The sequence below is a fragment of the Dioscorea cayenensis genome, unplaced genomic scaffold (genome assembly GCF_009730915.1).
Source record: "Dioscorea cayenensis subsp. rotundata cultivar TDr96_F1 unplaced genomic scaffold, TDr96_F1_v2_PseudoChromosome.rev07_lg8_w22 25.fasta BLBR01000373.1, whole genome shotgun sequence".
Lineage (NCBI taxonomy): Eukaryota > Viridiplantae > Streptophyta > Magnoliopsida > Dioscoreales > Dioscoreaceae > Dioscorea > Dioscorea cayenensis.
This window is the reverse complement of record NW_024086764.1, coordinates 39,463-61,538: the sequence shown is the minus strand read 5'-3', so window position 1 is coordinate 61,538 and position 22,076 is coordinate 39,463. Positions and strand designations below refer to the sequence as shown.

Below are 22,076 nucleotides of genomic sequence, written 5' to 3'. Positions count from 1 at the left end.
GTTATGTTCATTGAGAGTTGAGTCTCAATGGGTTGTAGAGCACACACGGCCATAAGATCGTGTCCATGACTAGTTCCTCAAATTCCATACACACAAGACCATCTGCACATATACACAAAAGGTTTTTAGAGAAGCTCAACAAAAATAAAAAAAAACTCGAGTATATAAAGATAAGGAAATGATATATAACTTGAAACAAAACTTAAAGATAAACTCAGAAGGAAGATCTTTTCTGAGTGATACATGTCCAAAATAAAATACGGAAATGAAATACGAAAATATGAAAACAAAGAAAAGTAAAGACGCATCAAGCATCGGTGTCATCTAGGGTCGGTACTGCTTCTAGTGCTAAGTCAAATGGTGCTAGTGGATCTGGTGATGGTGATGCTGGAGGTGCCTGAGGTGTCCTAGGTCTCATAATAAATGGTAAGGTGGTGTCTAACTCCAGTAACTGTTGTAAGATGTCAAGACGTACCATAACCTCTGTGTTGTTCATGGCCTGTACCGCACGAACCTCAGTAATCTAAGTCTGGAGAATCCCTACAGCACTCTCGAGCATCTCAAATGATCATAGGCTCGAAATGGGGAGAACATGCACACTGGAGGTGGCTCGCATGCTGTAGGAGGTGTCTCGGTCTTCATCTGCTCAGGCTGAGTCCTGGGAACCGGTTGAGACCCCTCTGCTATAATTTCCTATGCCTCATATGGCTCAGGTGGGGGCATGTTCAGAATATATACCCTGTCTCTATACCTAAGGATCATACCCATCAGTCACATGGTCTCTAGACCGAGGAATACAGGTATGGTCATCTTCTCGGCCATTCTAATGTTGTCTAGTAAACCCATCCCGATGATGAGTCTGGTAATGTACGAGCCTGAGAAAATAACTCTAATCCTGGCGTACTGCCCCTGGTGCCTCTGATACACAGCTATAATGTGCCCCAGATGGATCAACGGACTCTACACCATGAGTACAAGTATAACAGCTCCTTTTTGCTAAATACCCCAATACTATCACCATGCCATTCACTGACATACTCAGAATGGCATGCAAGTAGTGATATATAGGTTGAGACAAATCTGCAGGCTCATGTGGAATTTCCACATGGCCATGTGTTTTCTCTATATGACATAGACAAATCTGCAGGCTTGACAGAAAATTCTTGAACATGTATGCATACTCAAAGGCTGCCTCTACAATGCAAAATTAACCAGAGAACCATGAGAAACATTCTCAAACAACCAAGAAACATCACCACATGCAATTAAGCATACGATAACATCAATGATCCAGAAGAAAAACACATCAATTTGCATGTAAAAATCAAGACACCAAAACGCAAAGCCTTATTCATGCAAGTACTCAACTAAAAACTAGAAAAATAGTAAAGACTTGGGTTTCCTTTGAAGAAGAGCTTGTTTAATGTCACTAAGCTTAACGTACCTCTTCTTACCTTACGGGGGCTCATAGACGATGGTTTTACTCTTACCCATATCTTGAAAGAATGATGAACATAATCTTTTGAGGGTAGAGGAGCAGTTATCGAGCATGTTACCACATGAGGGTTTGTCACCCTCATTCTGTTATTGTACATCCCAATTAGCCTTAGGGTGTTTCTTGTGGTGTCTCCTTGCTCGTCTTATCTTTCAGAGCATCTTCTTCATGAACCCCAGGGTAGATGGTACCTTTTCCTCAAGACCAAGCATCAAGACTTCTTCATTTTCAACTTCTTGGTCTAGCACCCCTTCATATGGGTCCAGATTCATTATTTCTTGCACATATTCATATATTAGTTCATTGGTAGTTTCAAGAAAGTAAAGAGTATCACCAAAGTCAAGAAAATATTGCATACCTTCAGCGAGGCAGTATGGCAACTTGTCATCACCAACTCTCAGTGTCAACTCCCCACTGTCCATGCCGATAAGTGCCTTGAAAGTGAGTAAGAATGGCCTCCCAAGTATCAAAGGAACATCTACATCCTCGTCGACATCCAATACTATAAAGTCCATAAGAAATATGTACTTGTCAACCTTCACAAGTATGTCTTCGATAATGTCCCTCAAATGTTTAACCGTTCGGTCCGCCAATTGAAGTGTCATCCAAGTGGGCCTAAGCTCTCCCAAGCCTAGCTTCTGAAAGAACGAGTATGGTGTGACGTTGATACTAGCCCCTGAATCTGCGAATTCCATCTCTTCACCCATATTACCAATGGTGCACTGGTGATAAAGCTTCCTCTGTCTTTCTTCTTATTCGGTATATTCTTTTACAAACCCGCCGAACAAGAGGCATCTAAGATCACTAATGCACTCTCTTCCAACTTCCTCTTTTTGGTCAAAAGATCCTTTAAAAACTTTGTATGCCGAGGCATTTGCGATAATGCCTCTACAAAAGGAATGTTGACGTGCAATTGTTTGAATAGACCCAATAACTTCTTGTATTGCTCATCATTTTGGTCATTCTTTAATCTTGAAGGATAAGGGATTCTTGGCTTGTAAAGCAGGGTTGACACCTCTTTCTCCTTGTTTGCTCTCTCCTCAACCTCTACGATCTTGAGTGCTTCAACAGTAGTCTTCTCATTTGGAAGCCTACCCTTAACCTCACGACCACTTCTGAAAGTGAGCACTTTCACATGTTGTCTCGGATTAGTTTTGGTATTACTAGGCAAGCTTCCTTGAGGCCTCTCTTATAATGATTTCACAATTTGCCACACTTGATTTTCTAGATTGTGCAATGATGCTGTGTGACAAGTTCCCCTTACTTATATCCCGCAAGTGCACGGGCTTGTCGAAGTAATAATCCCGGGTGAGCGGGGTCGAATCCACAGGGAGTGGGGAGTGAAAATACTTAATTTGATTCTTAGCTATGTGGAAGATCAATTGTGATAGCTGTGAAATTGATTCAATTCTCAACAATAAAATCAACAAGTGAAAGAGCAAAAGTAAGAAGAGGGTAAGGCAATCGATAAAGATGGGGTACTCGGATAATGCTTCACCTAGGATAATCGCTTCAAGTGCAAGAACTCTCTACTATGCTTCCTAATCAATGCAATGGTGAGTCGTGGAAATCCTTACATACATAGTCCCAAATCTAAGGTCAACTATGCCTAACTCTATACATGTCCCGGAGAAGAAATCGAACAATCTCAACACCTCGCACTCGCATAGATTTGCAATGAACTCTAGGGATTCCAAGTGATAAATCTTTTCCTAAATATAGACCTAACCCTTTGGTCCAGGCGGAAGGTCCCTAGCCACAATTAAGCCCTGGATACTAAGATCCTCTCAATGCTTCACTCCATTGCATGCACAACTAGGCCCCAGCGGAGGTTCATCCCTTAGACCACTCACTCTATTATGGCCTCAAAGAACTCAAGGAACGGAGGTCGAATCTATCATGCCGGAGGGGAAAGCGGACGCTCCTGTACCTCTCGACTCACCCTCTCAACCCTCTCCAACCTAGCTTTGTCTAACGCTCGTGGTGTGTCACTCACTCACAAGGTTACCAACAAGAACTCTCAACCCTAGTGTCACTCTATGGGAAATGTTCATACAATCAAGCATTCAAGGTTGGAACTCACAATAAACATCAATTTATTGAAAGCATAATAAAGAAGTTCAATGAAATGAATACATCCTAGGGTTCACAATCATCCAAGTACCCACTAGGGGTTTAGCTCTCCATGGAGCTTAATACAATCAAAGAAATCGAATGTAAAAGCAATGAATCCATAAAGAAATCCCCTCAATGGTCGTGTCGATGGTCTTGTGGAGAGTCCTCTACTCGTCATCCAAAGATTCCTTCGTCCAGTATAGGATACGCCTCGATCGAAGCTCCCCTACCAACCTTCTTCCTAATGGAATCACAATGTCGGAGCCGTAGAACTTCTCCAAAACCTTGGCCAATACCCCTCGAAGCCCTAGCCGAAGTCCTCTCACAAGTTGGGGAAAAGATGGAGAAAAGAATACCAAAATCGGGGCTGAAATCGGTTTAAATAGGGCTGGAATCGGGCGACTGCATGGGCGTGTATGATGTCACACGCCCTTGTGGAATTTCCACACGGGCGTGGATAATTTCCACACGCCCGTGTGGATTCTCTGTTTCTCTGATTTCTTGGCTGGGCTGCTACAGTACTTGCTTCAGTGTTTTACTACAGTACCTACTGCAGTACTATGCCGGAAATACTCCCGAATTCCATACTTTCATTGGGGTAACGCAAACGGGCACACGTTTACGTCGTGAATCACTTGCCTCTTCAATGATGTGCACATTGGTGGATCTCTTGTTCTTATATGCATAAATCAGAATGCTCGAGTGTGACTGCCTTTGTGCCCCTCCAAATGAATGTGCTCACTCGAATACGAGGAGGTTGGCACACACTCTAGTATCTCACACCTGACCTATGTCTTCGCGTTTGAACCTTAGCAAGATCTCCTCCAAAATAGGTGCATTATGATCCACATTGGCCTATTTCCTTCATACTCGGCCTCACAACCCTACCTGCATAAAAGTAACATAAAAAACACACATATTAATGTAAAAACCTGAGAAAAGTAATGCTCAATATAAGGAATGAACGCTTCGCATTCATATCGCACAAGCAGTTATCACTGTGCGGTTGTGAAGTGTAGCTTCAACGAATAGATACCTTGTGTATGATGACTGGATAAATCAACTCGGTTCTCCATGTTCAGGGCATGTTATTGTTGTTGTTGGAAACCCAGTGGTGCCATGGCCTTTTGTTGCCATTGGCTATTCCAACAAAAGTTGGGATGGCTTCTCCAACCTTGGTTGTGGGTGTTGCTATGAAGATTACCTTGTCCTCTTCCCAAAATGCCCACAATATCTACTTGTTCAGTTGGCGCTGAAGTAGCAATTGAAATAGGACAATCGGATGGCATATGCGAACCCCCACAACCAGCACAACTTGTGATTGCGGCTACCCTTGGTGAAGCCAATGTATCCAATTTCTTGCTTAATGCCTCTACCTTGGCTACCAATGATGTAACTGCATCAATTTCGTGGAGTCCGGCGACTTTCTTCCTTTCTCTTGCATTCCATTGGTAGCTATTCAAACCCATTTCTTCAATCAATTACCAGGCTTCTTCAGAAGTCTCCTGTACCTCTTGAAGTGGCATCTAGAAGTTGTTTGTTACATGAGCTCAACCCGTTATAAAACGTATTAATGATCATCCACTCGGGGAACACATGTTATGCACAGTTCCGCAAAAGGACCTTGATTCATTCCCAAGTCTCAAACAAAGTTTCAAGCTCCATCTGAACAAATGAAGATATCTTATTATGATGCTTTGTCGATTTTCCCGGAGGGAAATACATTGCAAGAAATGCTTTGGCCATTTACTTCCATGTTGTGATGGAAGCTCTTGGCAATGAATGGAGTTACTATTTGTCCATTCCTGTCAAAGAGAATGGGGAAGCCCTCAAGGAAATTACATCATCAGAAACCCCATTGATCTTCAACATGTCGCACACTTCAAGGAAGTTCTCAATATGATTGTTTGGGTCTTCATTGACTAACCCATTAAATCGTCCAGACTGTTGAACCATCTAAATAAAGGCCGACTTCAACTCAAAATTATGGGCTGCTACCGGTGGCCTCATAATGCTCGATTGTGTCCCATGAATAGTAGGTCTAACAAAATCTTAAAGAGTTCTTCGTTGGCCCTCTTGTTCAGCCATGTTTTCAGATCCTTCCCCCTCTATCTCAGTATAATGATCCTGTTCTTGCACAGGTTCTTTACCCCTTCTACGAAATGTTCATTCAAGTTCAGGATCTTCTTCAACCAATGTCAAAGTGTTTCCTCGGGTCATAACCTAGAGCCGCTATAATAGAAAGAAAAACAAATCAGAACGATGATAGAATAAGAAAGTGCGAAATAGAGCAAATGATGAATAGCTAAAATAGCAAAGTGCAAAGTGATTCTAAAACACCTATTCCTTGGCAACGGTGCCAAAAACATCACACACCCCTTGGATGTGACCCGCAAGTGCACAGGTTTGTCGAAGTAATAATACCCCGGTGAGTGGTTAGTCAAATCCACAAGGAATAGTGATCAGAATCACAAAGATTGCTTCTTAACTAAAGTGAGGATGAATTGATATTGGTGTGAACAAAATAAATATGAAAATAACTAAAGAAAATAAGAAAAAGAGGCGCAATAAAATGAGAGGAAAGGTAATCGATAGAAAGTGGGGCACTCGCGCATTACTCCCCCTAGGATTATTGCTTAAAGTACAAGACCAATCATTATGCCTACTAACTAATGTCTAATGAGTCAGGGAGATCTTTAAACACATGGTTCCAAAACTTAAGGTCAACTATGACTAACCCCACACTATGTCCCGGTGGAGAAATCTCTTAATCTCGATACCTCATACTGTGCAATGTTGCTTTTGGTTCTAGGGAATCCAAGTAATAAACCCTATTAACTAATATAGATCTAATCTTTTGGTCCAGGCAAAAGACCCCTAATCACAATTAAGCCCTAGATACTAATGGTTACTTCAACACTTCACTCTGTTGCTCGCACTACTAAGCCCCAGTGAAGTTCGTCTCTTAGCACTTCATTCTATTGTGACTGTAAAAAACTCTTGGAATGTAGAGGTAAGGTAAATCACACCGGAGGAGAAAGAGGACACTCCACTACCTCTCGACTCACCCTCTCAATCCTCTCAAATCTAGCATTGTCTAAACCTTATGGTGTGTCAGTTATCCACAAGGATTACCAAGATGGATTCTCAATCCTAGTGTCACTCTAAGGGAAAATCAACACAACAAGCATTCAAGATTGGAACTCAATTAAAAACATCAATTATGGAAAGCATAATAAAAGGTCAAAGAAATAATATCATTCTAGAATTTACAAGTCCAAGCACGCACTAAGTGTTTAGCTCTCCATGGAGCAAAATGCATTCAACAATGAAGTCAAAAGTAAAGAGATGCAATCCATGAAAAAAATCGCCTTGGTATTCATGTTGATGGTCTTGTAGAGTAGCCTCGGCCTCTTCAAGATTCCCTCTTCAAGCCTATGGCACACCTCGCATAATCAATGTCGATGAATGCTCCCCCAATAACTATCTTCTGATGGAACGCGGTGTTGAAGGCCATAGAACCACTCCAAAAACCTTGCCAAAGCCTCTCTAAACCATAGCTGTAGGCCTATCCAAAGTTAGGTAAAAGATGGAAAAGAAGATCCCCAAATCAGTACAAGTCATGGCTTTATAAAGGATTGGAATCGGGAATCCACACTGGCATGTGGAATTTCCATACGGTCGTTGGAATCTCCAGGAAATCTATTTTCGGCGATCTGGGAAAGGTAACTGCTACAGTAATTTGCTACAATACTCCACCAAAATACTCCTGAATCCACATTTCTCATCGAGTTAACAAAAACGGTCACCCATTTATGCTGAAGATCGTGTTGCATCTTTACGTAAAAGCACATCTGACAGGATTCTTGCTAGCCTTGCACAAGTTAGAATACATGAGTGTGACTGCCTTTGTGCCCCTCCAATTTACATATTCCATCAAGCATAATGGAGGTTGGCACACACTCATGTGTCTTTGAGCACAACTTATGTCTTCTCGTGTGTCCACTTCAAGATTCTATCAACATAATGCATCCGCAATCTACTTTGGCTTCTTTCTTCTCTATTTGACTCAACAACCCTATATGCACAAAAGAACACAAAAATACACATATTAGTGATAAAACCTCAAAAAGGTAATGCTCATCGTAAGAAAAAAATGCTTTGTATTCTTAGCACACAGGCACTTATCACATATTCACTTGAGCACAATGGAAGTTGGCACACACTCACATGTCTTTGAGCACAACTTGTGTCTTCACATTTGTTCACTCCAAGATTCCATCAACAAAGTGCAAACACAATCTATTTTGGCTTCTTTCTTCCATACTTGTCTCCGAAACCCTACATGCACAATAGAACACAAATACACATGTATTAGTGATAAAATCTGAGAAAAGTGATGCTCATCATAAGAAAAGAATACTTTGTATTACTAATATATAAGAACTTATCGAAATAACTCCCTCATACTTATGCTTTTGCTTGCCCTCAAGCAAAAATAAAACATTGAAGCATAGAAGAAGGAAATATTAAAAGTGCTTGGCCTTAGGTTCACCAAAGCATGCAAAGGAAGCATTCTACAAGTAAGGGGAATTTCAATGCTAAATACAAAAAATCAATGCTCTAGCTAAAATCTTGAATCAAAAAGGACAACATGCCCGAAATCGTGTAAGTGTGTATAGACTCACTCAAGTTGACCTAATGTATACTCCTCAAAATTCTAAGCATAAGGGACTTATTTATATACAAAATAAAGCAAAGAGACGGTAGTAGCTTCACAAATCCTCTAAGGTAGCCCTTTCCAAAGCGGCCGCTAAGGTGGTTTTCACACTTTCGAGTTTGTAGCTCTTTCTACCGAGGTAGCAGTTTTCACTCATCCCATGAGATAGCTCTTTCTCTCATTAGGGTATAACTAGTATCCGACTTATGAGAGTAGCTTCATACTTCATAGGTGGTAGCTCTTTCCAACCAAATCCACAACCAAAACAAACATTTTTCTTTCTTTTTCCAATTTTGTTTTTATTTTTTTATTATTTTTTTATTTTTTACTTTTAGCAAAAACAAAAAATTAACACAAGAAAAAAAACTAACTAGTCCCTTAAACATCAAACTTTAGTTTCCACAAGGTTTTATCAGCGAGTAGTGCAACAAGTGTCAATCGGGCAAAAATTCCCAGAAATTCAAGTAAAAACTAGAGCATGAGAACATTCAATGTTAAAAATTCTACTAAACTTAAGAATACAATCATTGCAACTAAGGTGAACCACCATTAGCTACGTGAGCATGTAATTTCAGTCAAAACTTGTGTAATGTACATGTGTAATGTGAACTCCCCCCACGCTTAAGATGTACATCACCCTCAATGTACGCATGCAAGCACAATAAAAAGTATAACATTCAAGATCATATATGAAGGTGGGCAATTAAAACAATACTCCCTTAAACTCCTAATGGTACATTTGATGGAGCTATATTCCTTGAGAGTTGAGTTCCAATAGGTTGTAGAGCACACACGACAATGCGAAAATCACATTGACCATGTCTATAACTAGTCCTCAATTTCCATATTTACAAGATCATATGCACGTATACAAAAGGTAAACACATTAATGCTCAACAAACACAAAATAAAAACTCGAGTATATAAAGTGATAAGTGCTTGTGTGATAAGTGCTTGTGCGATAAGAATATGAAGTGTTCTTTCCTTGTGTTGAGCATTACTTTTCTCAGGTTTTAACACTAATATGTGTGTAGTTATGTTACTTTCATGCATGTAGGGTTGTGAGGCTGAATATGAAAGAAAGAAGCCAATGTAGGTCGTAAATGCACCAATTTGGAGGAAATCATGCTAAGGTTCAAACACGAAGACATAGGTCGGGTTCGAGATGCGGGAATGTGTCCAACCACCTCGTATTCAAGTTAGTATAACTATTTGGAGGGGCACAGGGGCAGTCACATTCAAGCATTCTGACCTATGCATATAGAAAAAAATCTTCACCAACATGTCCGTTATTGAAGAAACAAAGCGATCCACGACGTAAACGTGTGTCCGTTTGCGTTATCTCGATGAAAGCATGGATTCGGGAGTATTTCGGGCTAGTATTGTAGTAGGGTACTGTAGGAACTGTAGCAAAAAATACTGTAACAGTACTGTTCACAGCTGCCCGAGAAAACAGAAAAACAGAGAATCCACACAGGCATGTGGAAATTCCACACGCCGGTGAGAAAAATCAACAAGGGGTTTTCTATGGATGCTTTGTTTTTACATTCGATTACATTCGATTTTTGGCTAATATTTATGTTACTTTCATGTAAATAGGGTTGTGAGGCCGAATATGAGAGAAAGACGCCAATGTGGGTGGTAATGCACAAATTAGGAGGAAATCTTGCTAAGGTTCAAATGCGAAGACATAGGTCGGGTTCGCGATGCGGGAATTTGTGCCAACCTCCTCGTATTCGAGTTAGCACAACTATTTGAAGGGGCACAATGGCAGTCACATTCAAGCATTCCGACTTGTGCATATAGAACAAGATCTCCACTAACATGTCTGTTATTGAAGAAGCAAAGCGATATACGACGTAAACATGTGCCCATTTGCGTTACCTCGATGAAAACATGGATTTGGGATTATTTCCGCCCAGATCGTAGTAGGGGCAATCGTAGCAAGAATATCGCACTCAAAGATCGCTCACAGACCGGCCGAGAAAACAGGAAAACAGAGAATCCACACGGCCGTGTGGAAATTCCACATGCCTGTGTGAAAAATCCACAGGGCTGCTCATACGGGCGTGTGAAATCCCAATTCCAGTCCTTTAAAAGCATATTTCAGCCCCGATTTCAGCATTCTTTTCTCCATCTTTTCCCCAACTCGAAAGAGGGCTGCGGCTAGGGTTTTGAGAGGTATTGGCTAGGGCTTTGGAGAGGTTCTAGGCTCCGACATCATGCGCCGTTTGGAAGAAGTTTAGTGGGAGAACTTTCGTCGGCACCGATCCGGTGAGGTGTATCCTAGGACGGACAAAGGGACCTTTGTGACCAGTAGAGGACTCTCCACAAGACCATTGCCATGACTAACGAGGGGGTTTTCTATGGATGCTTTGTTTTTACATTCGATTTCATTGATTGTATCTAGCTCCATGGAGAACTAAACCCCTAGTGGGTACTTGGGTATTTGTGAACCCTAGGATGTATTCGTTTTATTGAATCTCTTTATTATTCTTTCAATTAATTGATGTTTATTATGAGTTCCAATCTTGAATGCTTGATTATATGAATACTCCCCTAGAGTGGCACTAGGGTTAAGAGTTCTTCTTGGTAACTCTTGTGAGTGAGTGACACACAATGAGAGTTAGACCAAGCTAGATTGGAGAGGGTTGAGAGGGTGAGTCCAGAGATAGCGGAGCATCCCCTTTCCCTTCCGGTGTGATCTATCCTACCTCCATATTCCAAGAGTTCTTTGTGGCCATAGTAGAGTGAATGGGCTAAGGGATGACTTTCCGCTGGGGCTTAGTTACGAGTGCAACGGAGTGAAGTGTTGAAGTGATTTTAGCATCTAGGGCTTAATTGTGGCTAGGGATCTTTCACCTGGACCAAAGGGTTAGGTCTATACATAGGAATAGGATTTATCATTTGGAGTCCCTAAAGCTCATTGCAATTCTATACGAGTGCAAGGTGTTGAGATTGTTCGATTTCTCCTCCAAGACATGTACAGATTTAGGCATGGTTGACCTTAGATTTGGGACTATACGATTAAGGATTTCCATGACTCACTATTGCATTAATTAGGAAGCATAATAGAGGTTTCTTGCACTTGAAATGATTGTCCTAGGAGGAACAATATCTGGGTACCCCATCTTTATCGATTGTCTTACCTTCTCCTTTACTTGTGCTCTCTTTCTTGTTGTTTTTACTTTTGGCAATTGAATCTTGTCACACATATCACTATCAATCTTCTACATTAGTTAAGACACAACTTAAGTGTCTTTATTCCCTACTATCTATCGATACGATATGCACTCATCTGGGATTATTACTTTGACACCCATGCTTTTGCGATTTACACGCATATACGGACGTGTCAAGTTTTTGGCGCCGTTGTCGGGTAGTAGGCGTTTAGAGATACTTTGCACTTTGTTTTTATTAGCTATTCATTTATTCATTCTATTTCATATTTTCTTATTCTATCATCATTCTGATTTCTTTTTCTTTCTTTTTGGGTGCAGCTTCAGGTTATGACCCGAGGGAACCCCACCATATTGATTGAAGAAGATCCCGAGCTTGAACGTAGACTTAGAAAAAAACGAAAAGAACCTGTGCAAGAATAGTCTAATCTAGATGATTTGGAAGTAGAAGAATCTGAAAACATGGCAGAACAGAATGAGCAGCAGCGGACATTATCCGATTATGCCAGACCTTCAGTATTGGGGACACAATCGAGCATTGGGCGTCCCCTGATTACAGCTCAGAACTTCGAGCTGAAGCCGGCATTCATCCATATGTTGCAGCAATCCGCACAGTTCAATGGTCTGGCCGATGAGTATCCAACCAGTCATATAGAGAACTTTCTCAAGGTGTGTGATATGCTGAAGATAAATGACGGATGATGCCATCAAGTTGAGAGCCTTCCCATTTTCCTTGAAAGGGAGAGCGAAGCAGTGGCTACACTCATTACCTAGAGTATCAATTACCACATGGGAGGATATGATAGAAGTTATTTCCCTCTCAGAAAATTTGCAAAGCTTAGGAATGAGATCTCGTCTTTTGTACAGTTTGAATTGGAGTCTCTATTTGAGACGTGGGAAAGGTTCAAGGAGCTCCTGAGAAAGTGCCCGCAACACGGATTGCCAGAGTGAATGATTGTTCAGACCTTTTACAATGGTCTGATTCTGAGTACAAGGTAACTCTTGGATGCGACAGCAGGAGGTACCTTAGGTAGCAAGTCCCCTGATGAGGCTCATCAATTAATTGAAGAAATGGGGTTAAACAGCTACCAATGGAATGACAGGAAGAAGAAAAAGGTGGCTGGTCTCCATGAGATAGATGCAGTAACTTCGTTGGCGGCTCAAGTGGAATCATTGCGTAAAAAGTTAGATCTTCTAACTTTGAACAGAGTAGCGGCCGTTATTACTTGCACTGGGTGTGGTGGAGGACATGCTCCCTCCTATTGCCCAATATCTGTTGGTGATGCATCTTCGGTTCAGAACGTCAATTTTGTGGGTAATGGCATGAGGAATCAAGGAAATCCATACAACAATACCTACAATCCGTGTTAGAAGTGTCATCCCAATTTCTCGTGGAGCAACCAAGGTCCACAAAAGGCCATGGGGCCACCGGGTTTCCAACAACAAGGCCCAAATGTGGAAAACAGAGTTTCAGGTTTGGAGACCCGAATGACCGATTTGGAGAAGGCCTTGACTAGGTTTGTACAATCGTCAAATACAAGGTTTGAATCAGTTGAGGCTACATTTCACAACCATACCGCCTCCTTACATAATCTTGAAAATCAAGTGGGGCAGATTGCGAAGTCTCTATCGGAAAGGCCACATGGAAGCTTACCAAGTAATACCGAGACCAACCCTAAAGAGCATGTAAAGGCAATCACTTTGAGAAGTTGTCGTGAGGTCGAAGGCAGGCTTCCGAGTGAGAAGCCAAATGAACACGCACCGAGGTTATAGAGGTTGAAGAGGGAACAAGCAAAGAGAAGGAGGTGGCACCCCCACCTTTCAAGCCAAGGATCCCTTATCCCTCTAGATTGAAGAATGACCAAAGGGATGAACAGTACAAGAAGTTCCTGAGTTTGTTCAAGCAACTCCACATCAATATTCTTTTTGTTGAGGCATTGCCCCAAATTCTTAAGTATGCAAAATTCTTGAAAGACTTGTTGACCAACAATAGGAAGTTGGAGGAGAGTGCTTTAGTGATCTTAGATGCGTCTTGCTCGGTGGTCTTGCAAAAGAACATGCCGAACAAGAAGAAGGACTCGGGAAGCTTCATCATTTTGTGTAATATTGGCAATTTAGCTGAAGAAATGGCATTGGCGGACTCAGGGGCTAGCATCAACGTCATGCCATACACCTTCTTTCAAAAGCTAGGCTTGGGCGAGCCTAGACCTACTCGGATGACTTTGCAACTAGCAGACCGAACAGTGAGACATCCGAGAGGCATCATCGAGGACGTGCTTGTCAAGGAGGACAATTACATTTTTCTGGTTTACTTTATAGTGCTAGATGTCGACGAGGATGCGGATGTACCCTTGATACTTGGGAGGCCATTTTTGCGGACTTCCAAGTCATTGATTGACATGGACGGCAGAGAGCAAACTTTGAGGATTGGAGATAACAAGCTCACATACCGCTTTGTTGAAGCCATACGGCATTCTCTTGATTTCGATGATACTTTGTATTTTCTAGATTCTACTGATGATATTGTTGATGAATACATAGAGGAAATGTTAAATCCGGATCTATACGAAGGCTTGTTCGACCAAGAGGAGGACAATGAAGAGATCATGATGCTTAGTTCAATGGAAGCAGTACCATCTACTCCGGGGATCTTGAAGAAGGTGCTCTGGAAATTGAAGAGGGCTAGGAGACGCCACCGAAAATGCTCCAAGGCTGTTGGAGATGTGTATGAACTGAACAAACTGGGTGAATCATTGCTAGGCAGCCCCAAGGCTGACAATTCATCCTCTACCCTCAAGAGATTTTGCTCATCATGTTTCCAAGCCATGGGTAAGAGGGAAACTTTCATCTATGAGCCCCCGTGAGGTAATACAAGGTACGTTAAGCTAAGTGACGTTAAACAATCGCTTCTTGGGAGGCAACCCAAGTGTTTTTTATTTTCTTAATTTGTTAGTTTATTGTTGCTTGAATAAATTGTTAAGTGTTGGTGTCTTGATGTTTTATATTTTTGTTGTGATTTTATCATGGGTTTTCAAGTTCATCGTGTGTCTTCATTTGAGTTTGCCGATGTTTTGGTCATTTGAGCTATTTCTCATGTTTTTCACTGGTATAAATTACATATTGGGGCAGGCTCTGAGTGTGTAAACATGTTCAGAAATTTTCTGTAGAGCCTGTAGAATTTTCTAAGGCATCCAGAGAAAACACAAGGGCGTATGGAATTAACACACGCTCGTGGTTTCATATTGCGAGTTTATCCAGAGAAGACACAGGGGCATGGACTCGCCCCTGTGAATGACCATGCAATCCTGGCACACCCTTGGAAAATTTCTGCACGGGCATGTGAATTCTTAAAGAGACTGGCATGTTTCCCCAAAAGCACACAGGGGCGTGGACTCGTACCTATGGGCGACCTTGTAAAAATCGCACGGGCGTGGGTAATTTCTGCACGCCCGTGCGAATCTCTGTAGAGGAGCTCTCTTCATCCTGAGAAGTGACAAGGGCATGCGCTTGCTCCTCTGAGTTGGGCTTGTGAATGTCTTAATTTTTCCACACGGGCGTGCGGAACACTGGTGTGGGTATTTTTCACATGCCCGTGTATTTGTGTTCAGATGTAGTGAGTGTTTTCCCGAAAGCACACAAGGGCATGCACCTGCCCCTGTGAAGCTTTTATGTGGAGGTACACGGGCGTGTGTAATTTCCGCACGCCCATACGGATGTACAGAACTCCAAGAGGCGCGAGTCCTTTTAAAAGGATTATCGTTTCTCTTTAACCTAATATCCTCCAGTTGTCTGAGAGCACTTCGACGACCTCGACATAGTTCAGTTCAGAGTACTTGGACATCACTATAGTCTGAGTATCACTTAGTTTTCAGTTCGGCTAAGCTTGTATGAGGAGGCATTTACAGACACTGAGGAGTACTCTCAGTTACTGATAGATTATCCTGGGGCTCTGACCCCACAGAGAGCTTACAGAGCATTATGTGGTCAATGCTAGTATGAACCGAGGGTGTCCAAGGACACGTGCCTTTCCCGACATGCGTACCAATGTCTACATGCGATCATGAGCAGGTCAGTGAATGGGCGTGATGATAGCACTGGTGTTTTGAGCCAGCAGGAGCTTCTGTACTTGTATTCCATGATGCAGCACACACCGATCCATCTAGGGCACATCATCACTGAGTACATTCGACATCAGGGCCAGTATGCCAGATTGGGAGTGATATTCTCAGGTCCATACATTACGAGATTAGCTCTGGGTATGCGTCTCTTAGGCGCGATTCGCGGGGCTGAGAAGACGAGTATACCTGCACCCTGAGACTGGAGATGATGAGATTGATGGGCATGGTCCCTAAAGTTCAAACAGGGGTTTATACTCTGGTTCTACCGGTCCCAGAGATATCCGAGGAGGAGGGCGATGATGCCGAGGCTTCCCAGCCTGCCCGAGCCTCAGTCAGCACTTATGGAGACCGAGGCACCTCCGGTGACAGAGGACCCACCCCCTATGCGCATGTTTTCACCATCTCGAGCCCAGGATCGCTTTGAGAGGCTCAAGAGCGCTGTGGGGATGATACGGACAGAGGTAGCAGAGACCCGAGTAGAGATTACCGATATTAGGGCTGCGCAGGCCACACAGTATACGGAGTTCATGGTATGTTTTGACACATTACAGCAGATCTTAGAGCGATACATCGGCTCGTCATTTGCCCTGCAGTCGAGGACTCCTCAGGCCCCCTCGGCTTCTTTGGCACCTCCATTTCCTATTCCAGTACCAGATGACTCACCATGTACTTCATCACCAGTAGCACCAGCAGCAGCAGAGGATCCAGAGTGCAGCATCAATACTTAATTTTATTTTCCTCGTCTTTTATATCCGCATTTTATTTTAGACTTGTATACTCAGAAAGGACTTCCCTTCTGTGTTTATTTTCATTTTGTATCTCAAGTTGTGTGCATTGTCTTATCTTTAATATACTCAAGTTATTTTTGTTTTTATTCAGCTTCACTGAACCCCCTCGTGTATGCGTGCAGATGGTCTTGTCATCATGGGAATTGAGACTTTGTCATGGGCACGGCCAAGGTGTTTCAGCACTTGGCCATGCGAGCTTCACAACCCATTGGAACAACACTCCCAAGGACTTAGCTCCATCAAATTCAACACTAGGTGTTAGGGGAGTATTGTTTTGATTGCTTCTCCACATCTGAATTTAATTGATTTACATTATGAATGAGCTTGCATGTGTACATTGGGGACAATGTATAACTTAAGTATGGGGGGAGTTTAATAGTGCACGCATCTCTTTTATACTAGTTTTGATTGATATACATGCTAACATAGCCAATGGTGTTTCACCTTAGTTGCATTGATTGTATTCTTGAGTTTAGGATAATTTTTAACATTGAATATTTTCATGCTCTAGTTTTTGTTTGAATTTCTAGGAATTTTTGCCCGATTGACATTTGTTGCACTACTCACTCTTTGAACTCTTTGGAAACTCATGTTTGATGTATAAGGGACTAGTTTTAGTTGTTTCTTGTGTTAATTTTGGAAAAAAATGGAGAAATAAAAAGAAAGAACAAAATAGTTTTGTTGTTTAGTTGTGCTTGTTGGGTGGAAAGAGCTAACAGCTATGATGTATGAAGCTACTCTCATAAGTTGGATACTAGTTATGCCCTAATGAGAGAAAGAGCTATCTCATGTGATGTGTGAAAGCTACCAGCCTGGTAGAAAATGCTACCACCTCGAAAGTGTGAAGCCACCTTAGCGGCCGCTTTGGAAAGGTCAACCTTAGAGGATGTGTGAAGCTACTACCCTTTTTGAATTTATATCACATTTTCTAGATAAATAAGTCCCTTGTACACAGAACTTGAGGAGTATACTTTGTGTTGACTTGAGTGAGTTCACACACTTACATGATTTTGGGTTTGTCGACCTTTTTGATTCGAGTTTTTAGCTAGAGCATTGATTTTTCATATTTAGTGTTGAAATTTCCCATACTTGTAGAATACACTCTTTATATGCTTTGGTGAACCTAAGGCCAAGCACTTCCAATATTTCCTTCGTCTATGCTTTAATGTTTTAATTTTTGCTTGAGCACAAGCAAAAGCTTAAGTGTAGGGGAGTTTGATAAGTGCTTGTATGATAAGAAGACGAAGTGTTTTTTCCTTTTGTTGAGCATTACTTTTCTCAGGTTTTAACGCTAATATATGTGTATTTAAGTTACTTTCATGCAGGTAGGGTTGTGAGACCGAATATGAGAGAAAGAAACCAATGTGGGTCGTAATGCACCAATTTGGAGGAAATCTCGCTAAGGTTCAAATGCGAAGACATATGTCAGGTTCGAGATGAGGAAATGTGTACCAACCTCCTCGTATTCGAGTTAGAACAACTATTTGGAGGGGTACAAGGGCAGTCACATTCAAGCATTCCAACTTGCGCATATAGAACAAGATCTCCACCAATATGTCCGTTATTGAAGAACCAAAGCCATCCATGATGTAAATGTGTGCCCATTTGCGTTATCTCGATGAAAGCATGGATTCGTTAGTATTTCGAGCTGGTACTATAGTAGGGTACTGTAGAAAAAATTGTAGCAAGAATATTGTACTATCACTATTCACAGCCGCCCGAGAAAATAGGAAAATAGAGAATCCACACGGGCGTGTGGAAAGTCCACATGCTCGTGTGAAAAATCCACATGGGTGCTCACACGGGAGTGTGAAATCCCGATTCCAACCCTTTAAAAGCCGATTTTAGCCCTGATTTCAGTATTCTTTTCTCCATCTTTTCCCCAACTTGAGAGAGGGCTGCGGCTAGGGTTTTAAGAGGTATTGTCTAGGGATTTGGAGAGGTTCTACGGCTCTGACATCGAGTGCAATTTGGAAGAAGGTTAGTGGGACAGCTTTCATAGACACCGATCCTGCGAGGTGTATCCTAGGCCGGACAAAGGACCATGCGACGAGTAGAGGACTCTCCACAAGACTATAACCATGACTAACGAGGGGGTTTTCTATGGATGCTTTATTTTTACATTCGATTTCATTGATTGTATCTAGCTCCGTGGAGAGCTAAACCCATAGTGGGTACTTGGGTATTTGTGAACCCTAGGATGTATTCGTTTCATTGAATCTCTTTATTATTCTTTCAATTAATTGATGTTTATTGTGAGTTCCAATTTTGTATGCTTGATTATATGAATACTCCTATAGAGTGGCACTAGGGTTAAGAGTTCTTCTTGGTAACTCTTGTAAGTGAATGACACACCATGAGAGTTAGACCAAGCTAGATTGGAGAGGATTGAGAGGGTAAGTCGAGAGATAGCGGAGCATCCCCTTTCCATTCTGGTGTGATCTATCCTACCTCCACATTCCAAGAGTTCTTTGCCGCCATAGTATAGTGAATGGGCTAAGGGATTACCTTCTGCTGGGGCTTAGTTCCAAGTGCAACGGAGTGAAGCATTGAAATGATTTTAGCATCTAGGTCTTGATTATGGTTAGGGATCTTTCACCTGGACCAAAGGGTTATGTCTATACATAGGAATAGGGTTTATCATTTGGAATCCCTAGAGCTCATTGCAATTCTATATGAGTGCGAGGTTTGAGATTGTTCGATTTCTCCTCCAGGACATGTACAGATTTAGGCATGGTTGACCTTAGATTTGGGACTATGCGATTAAAGATTTGAATTAATTAGGAAGCTTAATAGAGGTTTCTTGTACTTGAAACGATTGTCCTAGGCGGAACAATATCCTGATACCGCATCTTTATCGATTACCTTACCTTCTCCTTTACTTGTGCTCTCTTTCTTGTTGTTTTAACTTTTGAGAATTGAATCTTGTTACACATATCACTATTCATCTTCCACATTAGTTAAGAAACAACTTAAGTGTCTTTATTCCTTACTCTCTGTGGATACGATACCCACTCATCTGGGATTATTACTTTGACACACGTGCACTTGCGGTTTATATGCATATACGGATGTGTCATAAAGACAAAGCAGTGAAATACAACTCGAGACAACAAAAATGAAAGACAAACTCAGAAGGAAGATCATTTCTCAGTAGTACCATTCCAAAATAAAATACAAAAATATAAAGAACTAAAAGAAAGACGTATTAAGCATCGGTATCCTCCATGGTCTCTGTTAGTACTACTGCTGGTGTTAGTACTAGTGATGGTGGTGCCAGGGATGCCTGAGGAGTTTGGGGTCTCATAATAAATGGAGATGTCACATCTCATTTGAGGATCTGTTGTAGACAATCAAGATGCGCCATATCCTCCATGTGGTTCGCAGTCTATGTCATGCAACCTTTAGCAATCTTAGTCCGGAGCACCCCTACAGCACTCTTGAGCCTCTCAAAATGATCATAGGCTCGAGTCAAAGAAAACATGTGCAGTGGAGGTGGCTCCTGTGTCCCATGTGGTGCTTCAGTCTCCATCTGTTCTTGTTGCGGCTCAGGAATAGGCTGAGATCGCTTTGCTGTGTCACTGATAAGTGCTTGTGTGATAAGAATGCCAAGTGTTCTTTCCTTATGATGAGCATTACTTTTATTGGATTTTAACACTAATATGTGTGTATTTATGTTACCTTCATGCATATAGGTTTGTGAAGCCGAATCTTATAGAAAGAAGCCAATGTATATCGTGAATGCACCATTTGATGAAATCTTGGAAGGTACAAACGAGAAGACACAAGTTCGGCTCAAAGATACGTGAATGTGTGCCAACCACCATGTATTCAAGCAATTACAATGATTTTGAGGGGAACAAGGGTAGTCACATTTGCGTATCCCGACTTGTGTATTGATAGCAAGATTTTCACCATCGAACCCGTTTATTGAAGAAACAACGTGATCTATGGGATAAACTTGTGCCCATTTATGTTGCCTCAATGAAAATTGGATTCGGGAGTGTTTTTGGTGGAGTAGTGTAGCAGGTGACTGTAACAAATAGCCGTAGCAATTTACTGTAGCAGTGACTGTTTATGGAAATTCCACAGGGGCGCTATTCAGCCAAGATTTCTCCATCTTTTCCCCAATCTGTTTTTCCACCTTTCCCCATATTTGGAGGCGCTCACGGCTAGGGTTTGGAGAGGCTTTGGAGAGGTTTGAAGGCCTTCGACATTGTGTTTCCTTTGGAAGAGAGCTATTGGGGGAGCTTTCGTCAGCACCGATCCAGTGAGGTGTGCCCTAGGTTTGACGAGGAGGCCTTTGAAGAAGATGCGGCTAATCTATAAGACCTTCGACACAAGCACAAGGGGGTTTTCATTAATGGATTGCATCTCTTTGCTTTTGATTTCATTATCTATTGTATTTTGCTCCATGGAGAGCTAAACCCCTAGTGGGTACTTGGATATTTGTGAACCCTAGGATGTATTCGTTTTATTGAACCTTTTTAGTATGCTTTCAATTAATTGATATTTTAATTAAGTTCCAATCTTGTATGCTTGATTGAGTGAATACTCCCTTAGAGTGACACTAGGGTTGAGAGTTCTTGTTGGTAACCCTTGTGAGTGAGTGACAAACTACGATAGTTAGACAAAGCTAGATTGAAGAGGGTTGAGTGGGTGAGTCGAGAGATAGTGGAGCGTCTCCTTTCCCCTCTGGTGTGATTTATTCTACCTCTATTTCCTCGAGCTCTTTGCAGTTATAGTAGAGTGAATGGGATAAGTGATGACCTTCCGTTAGGACTTAGTTACGAGTGCAATGGAGTGAAGCGTTGAAGTGATTTTAACATCTAGGGCTTAATTGTGGATAGGGACCTTCCGCCAGGACCAAAGGGTCAGGTCTATATATAGGAAGAGGATTTATCACTTGGAATCTCTAGAACTCATTGCGATTCTATACGAGCGTGAGGTTGGGAGGTTATTTAATTTTTCCTCTGGGACATATATAGAGTTAGGCATGGTTGACCTTAGATTTGGAACCATGTATCTCCATAACTCATTAATGCATTAGTTAGAGAGCGTAATAGAGGGTTTTGCGCTAGAAACGATTGTCCTAGGTGGAACAATATCCGGGTACCCCATTTATCATCGATTGCATCCCCTATCTTTTACTTGCGCCTCCTTTATCTTTTCTTATTTTCATTTGTATTGAGTTTGTTTTCACATCACTATCAACATATTTTTATTCTAGTTAAATGGCAATCTTGGTGGTTCTAAGCACTATTCCTTGTGGATTCGACTACTCTCTTACCTGGGTATTATTACTTCGACATTCGTGCACTTATGGTTTACACGCATATTTGGTCGTGTCAAAGAGATACCACCTATGATGTATGAAGCTACTCTCATAAGTCGGATACTAGTTATACCCTAATGAGAGAAAGAGCTATCTCATGGGATGTGTGAAAGCTACCACCCTGGTAGAAAGAGCTACCACCTCGAAAGTGTGAAAGCCACCTTAGTGGCCTTTTGGAAAGGGCTACGTTAGAGGATGTGTGGATCTACTATGCTTTTTGAATTTTTGTTAGCTTTTTTAGATAAATAAGTCCCTTTTACGTAGAACTTTGACGAGTATACTTTGGGTTGACTTGAGTGGGTTCACACACTTACACGATTTTGGGT

At 41.7% G+C, this 22,076-nt stretch overlaps 1 non-coding gene across 1 annotated transcript; it reads right to left on the bottom strand.

Annotated features, from left to right (window-relative positions):
- Positions 1–12,343: 12,343 nt before the first annotated feature.
- On the bottom strand, positions 12,344–12,450 carry LOC120254167. Its single transcript, XR_005534541.1, has one exon. It is a non-coding gene; the product is annotated as a small nucleolar RNA R71 (small nucleolar RNA).
- Between the last annotated feature and the right edge of the window lie 9,626 nt (positions 12,451–22,076).